Genomic DNA, 9,609 nt, shown 5'->3' with positions numbered 1-9,609 from the left:
AAAAAGTGCGAAATTCCAAGAAAACAAAAAAGGAAATATGAAAGCTACTACATGTCAATGTCATTCTTATGTCGTCATTAGAACACAGCACAGCACTACATATGAGTAACTAAATAACAACAACGATGCAGCGCAGAGGAACCACAAGATGGATGGCATAGGAAAGTGTTAGAAGTTGCAAGTGCCACATTAGCATATGGCCGCGGACCACTATTGATGGCACATTTAAAAGCTATGCGGTTTTTATGTGTGTGTGTGTGTGTGTTTATGGGCATGCGCGTTTGTGTGTGCATTTGCGATGTTGCGGTTGCTTGGCAGTGGGCTGCCATTAATGTCAGCTGCTTGAAGTCTGTCAGCTTTTCCACAGCAACTGAGGCAGATGCTGAGTTAGTGGCGCTACGTCAATTTGACACACTCACATAGTTACATGCATATATATATATGTATGTACTTACACTCATGTGAAAATACTCTCAGTTGCGTTGTTTAAGAAGTTGCTGTCACTTTTTGACTTTTCCATTTCAATGTGAATTACAAATTAAACACTAATTAGTTCGTATTAGTTTCTAAGGAGTTTTGTTTTTGTGTCATTGGATATGCTGGTGAAATATTTGTTTATACATATGTGTGTATGTATATTAGGGCGGGTTAAATTTTTGAGGTGAAACTTCTTTAGCGGCGGCTGGTTGGTTGGGAGTAAATTGGCAAATTCAACGGAAATTGCACACGGAAATGGTGAAACGGAAATGGTTGGAGCCGAAACAAGTGCTTCTTGAGTGTATGTACCTGGTATTAATTTAACAAAAGATAAAATCAAAGATAAATGTAAAGAAAAAGATGAGGATGAGGATACCGACAAAAGTAACGATGAAGATAGAAGAAGAAAGATTAAAACAAAGGTAATTATAGCGAAAAGGATATAGATAGAGAAACGGAGACCCATTCTGGGAACCATTTTGGGATTTTAGAGATTTTCGCGATTCTTGGGACTTATCGATATAATAATGGATATTTTTATAGGTTTTGTTATCGATATTTATATCGACTTTGTTATCGATATTTTTATCGATCTTGTTATCGATCTTGTTATCGATGTTGTTACCGATTTGGTTATCGATTGCGTTATCAATATTGTTATCGATTATTTATCGATTTCGATTTTGTTATCGATTATTTATCGATTTTGTTATCGATATTTTTGTTGATTTTGTTATCGCTATTATCGATTTTTTTATGGATATTTTGTTATCGATATTTTCTTTGATTTGTTATCGATTATTTATCGATTTTGTTATCGATATAATAATAGTATAACCAATTTTGCCATCGAAATTTTTATTGAATTTTCACCTTTTTTGTTATCGATATTTTTATTTTCGCAAACTATTTTTGCAAAGTCCAAACTGATTATAGAGCCAGGGTTCCTTCGGCAAATTTGCTTAGAACTAAAAGTAGAATCCTTCTGTGTTAGACCCACATAGTCGAAAAAAAAAACTCCCATACAAATCGACCCGCCCTAATGTAAACATATTCATTTAACTGACGCAGCTTTTAGCACTTCTGCTCGATTGCCATGGTGGTTTTGCCATGTTAACTGTAGCTGACACCAACAATTATTCACATAAGTTGCGATATTCGTGTTAATTTCGAAGTTCGGTCGGGAATTTCACAAAAATGTTGTGCATACAAAAGTGTCTATGTTGCGTTGACTTTCATTAATTACTATGGCAATAAACTTGTCAGCGATGCTAATTGTAATTTGGTGAAAATTTTCTAAATTGTTCATTCAATTATGAAACGAATGACATTTGATGGCTACTTAATGTAGACTTCGCGGGCATAGTATTTTAAATGGGTCAATAGGTTCGCAATAGGGGAAAGCCTAGCGACTAGCAAATAAAAAATAAATAAATTCACTGGCAAAGAAAACTAATAAAAAAGTTACACTTTTTAAGTGTTGGATTGCGCCAGCTGAATTAATTGGAATCAATGAGTGACTTCGAACGACTTACCCTTCTCCCCTTTCTATTATACAGCTTAATGTGCAGCATATTGTTAGTCGTTACCCGTTCCAAAGTTAAGCTAAAAGCATAGACTAACGGCAGCTTCGATCCGGATCAACTCGTTAATTCGGAATTATCTAGGGAATCACATTCAGTTGATCCGATTTAAGTCTTGCGGAAAATTGTCAAAATTAAAGCGGATCAGGGGAATTGTCGATGACAACCAATACGCCCTCATGGAAGCTCTAGGCGATATGCAGCCTTTGAGACTCATTAAGGTAAATCTCTTTGCGGCTGCCTCTAGATCCGCAGGAGACCAAGCTTCAGCCTTACAAGGGTTGGAAATTCTTAATTAATGCATTTCGTAGCCTTCTCATTCTTTCCACATCTCCTGAACATCCTAATAAACGTGGTGTCTTGTTAGTTCTCTAACTAAAAAAGTCAAGAATTTTCTCTATTCAAAGATCAAATAAACCTTGTTGTCCCAACCTCCACAAATAGTTCTGAAAACCTTCCAGCTTTTAGGGTTAGTCTGCTTCTTTCGTGTACGTGTACAGGTGGTGCTCTTAGTTCATTGCTTGTAGCGAACTCGGGCCTTGGGACACTCTAAAACTTCTTGAGGAAGTGATGTGCGATAGTTTTTATATCAGCCCGATTGTCCATATAGACCTTTATAAGCCTAAAACTATATGAAAAATTCCACAATAATCCTATGGCTTATCAGATATACTAATTTCAAATTCGACACACTAAACTAAAAAGAATTATCGGTATTTTTTGCATTTTTATTTTAGGTAAATAATTACATAATACATAATAATAATGGCTTACAACCATGCAGAGGTGGTAATAGTTGATTACCATTGGCCACAGTGCCCACCCACTACTTCTTGGTCCAATAAATATTTTTTTATGAATACATGCAAGCATACTGGTGTCCACTCTAAAAAAATACCGTTGTCTTTTTTTTTAACTCTGCAAGGTTATATTCCTGAAGGTAACTCTTAAAAACCGGTAATCCCAAACATCATCGAAGGAACTAAAGTTTGTAACACTAATGAATCCAAACTGGATGATGAAAATTTCGGTGCTGGCATTTTAGCGCCTAGATTTCTGCAAAGTACACATGACCAGCCATATTCCAGACGGAAACTTTTACAATTGAAATCTGTGATGGTGAATTTCTTCGTCGAAGGACAAATCTGGTTCCATAAAGATCATATAGGACAGCCCGGTAGCATTAGGAGCTTTTGACTCGTGTAAAATGATATCTAGCCTATTAAACAGCTGTAAGAGTATACTAGATAGACCAAGAAAATGCTATAAGAATAGCTTGAGGTGAGTTCCAGATCATGAGGGATTTGAGAGCAACGAAAGGGTTGATTTTATCTCGAAATTTTGAGAATGGTAGGTATTGTATTGTTGAAACGTACTAGCGTAAGCCAGACGGTACAAGGCACCCGAGGATTGCTGAATACCTGACAGAATACTGCAAAGAACGGTACAGTCTTTGTGAGATGTTGCTTTCAGAAAAGTGAAAAACTTTATAACTGTGCAGTCTTGGGTTGAAGTGACTTCCGAAGGTTTACTAAAATAGATCTAGCTGGATCCCAGTGCTAGTGTACCCTATTAATAGTGTTAATAGGGTATATTTATACCACGGCGTCTGCAATTTTAATTTCATCCAAATTAAGTAATGTGCTAATGTTTGTACGCACTAGACGTAAGCTCATATTTACAAGTATGACAACAAAATCTAAGCTCTATTCATTGACAGACATAAACAATTTTCGTTGCGTCCAGGTGCAATGATTCACTCAAAACATAATAATTTCCATAAATGATAGAGTTTTGTTTAAAAGTACATGTCTGTATATATGTTAATATGATTAATAGTGCGCTCGTGCAGTTCATTCATGCAAAACAACTTCATAAATAGCTAGAAATTTGCAAATCAAAATCCATATAAATGCATACGTCGACTATTTGCATAGCTAGCATACCTACAAATCAACATGCAAACTGCCTGCAGCCGCTGAATAATCGATGAAATACTAAGTAAGCATTGAACTGATTTGCATTACAATAAACAATAGCAACGCATTGTTTTTGTTATTGTTAATATTGCTGCAATAATCAATGTTCAATATCGGTAGAGAAAAGTTATTGTCAATGCTGTCGCAGCGGCTGTGGCTATGGCTGCTGTTATGTATTGCCGTTGTCAGAGAAACGAAAGCAGACAGCAAAAAGCAGACTTTACTTGAAATCATATGGCTCAGGTACATATGTACGTATATGGGGTGTTCCATATAGGGTTGCCAACATTTTCGAAGATATTTATAGTACTTTTTCAAAAAAATTTATAAAAATATAGTACACTTCGTATATATATAGTATTTTATTTAAAAAGAAAGTAAAAACGATTTTTAAGTGAGGGAAAAGTTCTTCCTGTGAATGCCGAAGATGTTGCAATATAGAGTGGAAATGAAATAATTTTAAGTAAATTTTTTAATTTTTTCTCAGTGTTTTTAAAAATCTGTTAACTTTTTTGATTATAAGCTCACAATAACCTTTTACTCTAAAGAATATTTCATTTAATATTTTTATTTTAGTATAAAGGTCATCCATTTGAAAAAACTTACACATGTACACATCAAAATTCTCTATGAAACGAAATATAAAAAAATTTTTTTTGCTTGCAAAATTTTTCACATACAAATTTTTTGATAAACAAAAATAGTTTTGGAGAATATGCCATCTCAAAAAAAAAATTAAAAAAATCGCAATGGTAGCTCTGAGTATTTCGCAATATTCAAGTGTGGTATTATGTGGTGCACTCTACAATAAATTGAGTTATGATTTTTTTTTACACCGAGTTGAGTAAAATGAGTACATTACAAATTTACAAATTTTTGATTTTTTTTTTTTTTTAATTTTTTTGAGTATGCAGTTTTGTGGCCCATTCAATTTTAGTATAATAAAGTCCCTTTTTGATACGGAACGCCCCATATACTTACGTATGTGCATATGTTTATGCATAGGCCCGCCACAAGCAAAAATGCAAAGAATGAATAGAAATATCAACTGGGAAATTACTGAAATCAAATGCATACTAAATAATAAATAATGCACTGTTAAGCTCAGCAGCACAGTTACTGCCAGCTTGTAAATTAATATGCAACAGGTAGCTTCAGCGTTGACAGCCAACGTGCAGAAACAAGAAAATAACGGTCTTCAATAATAAAAGACCATACTTACATAGTGATAGCCAAAAGCTTATAAGCATTGATTGTGTTTGCTTACAATTTGATTAAGCAGTTAGGATTTTTTTTTTGTATTTGAAATATGTAGGTACATATACTTAAATGGAATTTGACAGAGTCATAAATTAAACATAAACTAGTCTGCACCGGGTAAACGAAAAGTGATGAGCGCCTGAAGTGGCTTAGTTGTAGCGGTCATGAAATTTATTTTTTTACTATAAGCTTATTCGCAAACGACATTCTACCACATACAACTTAACTAGGCAAAATTAAAGACAGTCATATATGCACAGTGTTACCAGCAAATTGGTCCTAGATACATATGTACTAAAGGGCATATTATATAGATAATTTGTGATTAATTTCATTATGTCCTATGATGTCAAAAATATAACCGTTTTCGAGATATTCGCTTTTAAGGATTAAAAAAAAAACTATAGCTTAAAATATAGGAAAAACATAATTAGGGGGTTGCCACCAGTTTCAAAATTTCATTTTAAGTAAATTGATGAGATAAAGCAAATATTGCACTATGGCTGCCAAAAGAAAGGGGTTTAAAAAGGCTACAGTCGAACATATTTTTGTAGAAGGTTGCCACCTGTTTAAATATTTCGACATGATTTAATTGATAAGATAAATTAAATACTGCAATACAGATTTCTAACTAAACAGGTTTAAGAAAGTTTAGTTGCCACCCATTTGAAATGTTTTATTCAGTTCAAATGATAAGATAAGGAAAATGCTAAATTGATAGGTATGTACACCTTTGCAGAAAGTTAATTAAATTTCCAAGATTATGTTCATTCGAAAATATACTTAACTTACATGAAAAATAAAGTATGTTTCATAAACCGAAAATGTTTTTGAAAATCTCGCTGCATAAAGGTCTTCAAATCTATATATATTTTTTTTCAATAATAAAGCCATAAGGGGACTACCAAGAGAGTTACAACACAAAAATATTTTTAAGGCGCAATGAAGTACGTCGGGTATTTGCTAGTCATCAATAAAACTTTAAACTAGCCTTGACAGTAAAAATGGCTGTTTGATAAATTTTGAATTTACGATTACGATTTTACGCATCCACAGGCAACAGCCCCTCTTTTGAAATCATTTGACCGCTGCTTTTTTTGGTAGGATTTTCAATGCACATTCCAATCTGCCAGCTTCTTAAGCCCTATCTGAACTGAAAATATATTGAAAATGTGATGAGACAGGGTGTTTTTGAACGGAATTCTGAAATACGGCGTTCTTCAATCAAATTCTGAAATAGGGCCTTTTCGAGCTGGCTGCCGTAATAGTTTTAAGATTCTCCTTCTAAACGACCCTAAAAACATACTAACTAGGATGCTGCTAATAAAACCACAGACTGTGTGCATTAGAGAAATTTAATTTATGAACATTAGGTTGGTCCAAAAAAAAGTAAAGTCGGAATTTCCGATTGAAAAATATTGATTTCCAAGAATTCTATACCATTTCCACAAAAACTTGTTTTATCACCATGTAAAAAACAAATTACTTTGAGCTCTTTGAGCGATCTCTAACTATTTTTTATTTTTTTTATTTAAGTTACTCAAAAAACAGAATAGTTAGAGATCACTCAAAGCTATTTTTTGATTTCGAAATAAAAACAGGGGTCTGTTTTTCAGTATAGAACAATCCTAGGGGTGAGAACATTAAAATTCCGACTTTATTTTTCGAGCGCATTTTTGGACCACCCGAATGTACATACAAATTTCATGACAATATTAAAAGCAAATTACTCTTTTTTAATTGACTTCAAAGAGGAGGCTATCAAGTCATCATAATTTTTTTATGTTATGTTATATTTTTGACATCATGGGACATAACTCTGGACCACGTTAACCGTTTTCGGTAATTATTGTTTTTTTTTTGTATCGGAAATGTGGTACTTCAAGAGTGGTCCAATGCAAATATGGTTCAATTCCCAACAATTGATCATAAAGAAATTAACAATACTCCAAAATTTGTATATGAGTATTGAAGTTTAAATCGCGTTTAGAATATCAACATAAGAACGGTCAGCTCTTAACGGTGCCTTGGTTATACAGTATGATTCACAATCTTTGCTTCAAGCAACAATTTTTCATTTGCCAAAATTCGGAAAATATTTTTAGATTGCTTGAAAAACGTTTAAATCATTTCGCGTAAGTTCACATGCGCTCACCCTTTTGATCCGAGCAGTCTGTTGCCAGTCGAAACCAATTTTCAGCATAGACGCACACGAATTTATTTATGCTTTTCATTTGCACCACACATTCATTAAAAAGCAACAAGAACAACAACAACAACAACGAAAACCAGGTTTGTCAGACTTCTGCTGATGATCTTTGATGTTTTGTCACTTCATTGCACAACATCATTTGTTGTTATTACACGATATTGTTGTCGTCGTCGTCGTTGTCATATTGACTTCATTATTCAATTGTGTCAATTATTGATGGAGTTGACTTCTACGTATGTATGTACGTTGGCGCGTAATTTTTCGTGCTTCACACTTCTTATGGCTTTTAGCTTCTTTTTCGACTTTGGCTTCTTCTACTTCATTAACCAATTCGTTTTTTTTATTGGTTTTTTTTTGTGGCTGCCGCGTTCTTGCCACATTTACTGGTTTAACCATTTACCAAACGCTTGTCACATTATGAAAATTTATTTTACACGTACTACATAAGGGGGAGCGTTGTTGAAGCAACAATTTATTTTCAATTTATTTCTCCACTTTATTTGATGGATAGCCATTGCTGCATTTGAAATTAGTTTGGTATGCCGGACAAGCTTCAATAAATAGAATATTTCTTAAGTAGGCGCGTGCAATTTTACTATTTATGCTAAGTTGACGACTGTAGAAAAAAAGAGGACTTCGAAATGCGTATTCAGCTACTCAAGCAGAAACAATAAAAATTCTTCTACCAACCTTAATGACACGCTTGGCGCCTAGTATAAGAGAAAAAAATTATTAAAAATGGTATATAATAATTTCAGTACTACACTTCCTGCTTAAGAAATAAAAAAGGATCAGTCCAGCGCCTTCGTCTTGACCTGCAGGCTTTGACGGAGCCACGTGAATTATTAAGAACACATTCAAGTTAAATTGTATAACTTCTTATATTAGCCTAGGTCCCCGTATTGGTATTCTTCTTCGTGTTCGTGCTCGTCTTCGGATTTGTGCTTAAGTTAGCTAAAACTTCTGAAACAGCTGGCAACCCTCCTAAATATAGTTAAGAAATAAACAAATCTATTGCATCTGATATTGTGGTACCTACATAAATATTGTATGTGCCTGATGAATTAAGTTAAATGTTATTTTTTAAATACGTGACAACTCTCCTAAATACAGTTCAGAAATAAAACCTTTTTAAAACCCATTTTATTTGATACCCGTACTTTTAATAATTGCTTTTACTTATTAAATAATTTGAGTTTACCTTTTTTAAACAGGTGCCAACCCTCTTTAATATTCTATACATATATTCAAACTAAGGATACCTTAGCACCTTCGTTTCATGTCATATTTTAATATTTCATTTAACTTGTGCATACTTTAATTAAATTCTAATTTTAGAACAGGTGGCAACCCCATTCAAAATAATTTTAAAACCAAAACCTTGTTAAACCTTATTTGACTGAAACGCGTATTGCGATACATATTTAAATTGTGTATATAATTCCCTTAATTCAAGTTGAATTAAATTTCTAAAACATATGGCAACTCTCTTAAATTAAGTTCAGAAAAAAACAATTCATTTGACTTATTAAATAATTTCAGTTTAACTTTTTACACAGGTAGAAACCCTCTTTAATATTTCTTAATACTCCTTTGTTTGACGCCAATATTTCCATATTTCTTGCAATTTAATTTAATTCGACCTTTCAAACAGATCGCAATCCTGTTCAAATTGTTTTTAAACCAAAACCTCGTTAAGCCTTTTTTCCTCTTCGTCTGACATCCATATCAGGATATACTTTTCAATTTTCTGCATTTATTTAAGCCGAACTTGCTTCCTGAAACAGGTGGCAGGTAGAGCACTTTAAAGGCTCGAAATTGACCCCAAAATAAGCCAATATTTACCGTTGTTTCTACGACAGACACCGTATCGGTTACTTACACAAATCTATCTGTCGATAGGTTTGGAATTTTGTCTTTGAAACGCCATACTTTTCACTGAAATCGCTTCTCTAGTTCTTGTGCAATGAGCGTTTTTTCCGCCGAAACACCGCTGCGCTGCGATCTCCTTCAAATATTTACATAAATATTAAGAGGTATTATTTACAGAAATATTTAATACATAGCCCTTTAATTAAAGTATCGTGTAGACATTATA

The sequence above is a fragment of the Rhagoletis pomonella genome, unplaced genomic scaffold (genome assembly GCF_013731165.1).
Source record: "Rhagoletis pomonella isolate Grant_MI unplaced genomic scaffold, Rhpom_1.0 Rhpom_scaffold_00011, whole genome shotgun sequence".
Lineage (NCBI taxonomy): Eukaryota > Metazoa > Arthropoda > Insecta > Diptera > Tephritidae > Rhagoletis > Rhagoletis pomonella.
This window is presented reverse-complemented; position numbering follows the sequence as displayed.